Source organism: Hipposideros armiger, unplaced genomic scaffold, assembly GCF_001890085.2.
Source record: "Hipposideros armiger isolate ML-2016 unplaced genomic scaffold, ASM189008v1 scaffold_1744, whole genome shotgun sequence".
NCBI classification, from domain to species: domain Eukaryota; kingdom Metazoa; phylum Chordata; class Mammalia; order Chiroptera; family Hipposideridae; genus Hipposideros; species Hipposideros armiger.
The window spans coordinates 25,018-27,256 of record NW_017733094.1 but is presented as its reverse complement, the minus strand read 5'-3'; positions in this window follow the sequence as shown (position 1 = coordinate 27,256).

Below are 2,239 nucleotides of genomic sequence, written 5' to 3'. Positions count from 1 at the left end.
AGATACTGATTAGGACATTTTGGAAAAAGATAATGGTCCAGCTGTGGATGCTGAGTGGGACACACCTGTGGTGTGTGGCCTGAGGGTGGGGGAAGGTGTACTGATCTTCAAGTGAGGACTATGTTGTAAACTGGCATAGTCTGAGAAGTGCCCACTTTTGTTTCTTCTTTTAGTTACAACTGACACAAAGGCTGGTGTGTAGGATGTTGAGTAACTGAATAAAGTACAGAGAGGAAGCTGGAGGCTAGAGTGGATCCCTGTCTCTGGACAGGCAGTGTCCAGTCTTACAAGGTCCAGTCTGCACAAGTTCATTCTGTCACTCATCTGCTACGTCTGTTGTGTATATCATGGAAAAGAAGAGAGAAATAAGGGCAATCAAATCATGCTGTGTTTCCACAGGAGAGCCATATGTCTTGTTCACTAGACTGTCTCTCAAGGTCATCCTCATCCATTTTCTGACAAGTGTCTTTGCTCTGTTTCAGCAGGGTGTGATGAAAATGACCTTAGAGGCCGAAAGACTATATTTAAAGCCCTCATTTTCTCTGCTTATAAACTGTGTGGAACATAACCCTGCCAGGTGTCAGTGTGCTCCCTGTGACAGGAGATGGCATCACACCCTGGTCAGGCTGCTGTGGAGATCACATGAATTCCTGTATGTAGAGGAGACCACAGAGCTTTATTAGCACAGAGACTGTGTTCAACGATAGACAGTTTTTCCTCACTGGTCCCCAGGGGAAGAAAGGGTAAAGGGTAGAAGGAGCTGCTATAGGCAAGAAAAATGACAGCAGCAGTAAAGGCTGGACAAAAGAGGAAAAAGGACACTCCAGGAAAAGGTTCCCTCAGCTCCAGAGACCCCCCCCCAGCCCTGAAAACACAGCACCAGCAACACAGCTTATGTAGGCTGAGTCCCCAAATCAAACCAGGAACAAGGGTCAGAGTGCAGGTGGGATGCTGAGGAGGTGATTCTGGGAACAAAAGAGAGAGTGGAGAGAGTGAAGACAGAAGAGATGAAAACCAAAACGGTGTCCCAATGAGCTGGTTAGCAACATGGAAACCCTTCTGAGGGGCCATATAGATGGCACCTAGCATCATCCCAGTAGCCACTTCCTCCAGTCCCAGTGGGGACTTGCACCCCCACTACTGTTAAATTCTCAGCACTTTGGTGTGCCCTGCACCAGACTGAGCAGATTCCAAGTGCAGAGAAAGCCCTCAGCAGGGAGCAGAGGCCAGGCTCCTGGATGGGGCTGTCAGAGGGCAGGGACATGCCCAGCCCACTGCAGAGGGCTCAGGGTCAGGTGAGGGGCAGCACTCAGCATTTGCTAGGCCAGGTCAGTGGCTGAACAGAGATTCTGCTGCAATGTCACATTTTATATCATAAGACATCTTTCAAAGCACATTAGTGAAATACCTTTCAAAAAGATGTATAAAATATATTTAAAGTAAGAAATAATGGGTGCTAAGTAAAAATACTTACTTATTTGAAACTAAGTGATCAATTTGGAAATTTCAGCATGCTTGCAAGTGAATTTTACACTGTGACCCTGTTTTCTCTGATGAGTATACAGACCTCACCACACCTCTCTATGCACATATCAGAAAAATATACATGGAAAGTAACCAAGAGATGTTTCGAATCAGAGAGTTGTGTTAATAAAGCACACTCCACAGAAGGAGAGCCACCATGAATTCACTGGAGAGCAAATCTCTAAAGTGAAAATTGCATAATCTCATTGTCACAGTGCCATATATGCCTCTCAGAATTTGGCAGAAGAAGTAGATAAATAAAATAAGGAAGCAGACATACAGGTTAACCTATGGACAAAGACATTCCTTTCTTGTACCCATGAAACAGTTACAAGACAGAAAGAAATCACCCCCAACTGGAGATTTTATTATTAAGACTCCCCTCCTGAAAAATGGGTCATCTTTAGTTTTTTGCAGAGGATGAAAAGGAGCTGTTGTGAGTGTGTGGTGATGCAGACGGGCAGGGAGGAGAGAATGAGGGTATAGATTCTCCTCCCGTCCGAGGGTCAGCATTTGGAAAGTGCTCTTATGCCCCTCATTAACTTACGTAGGCTCTCTGAGACATTGTGTCCTCATCTTGAAAATGTGAATATCAATAACATATGCCTGTCAGGATGTTCGTGAAGATAGAATGGAGTAACGGATATGGAGGTGCTCTGTCAAGTGTAAAGGATGCACAGATGCAGGTCACTGGTTTGGAAAGGAGATAATGAAT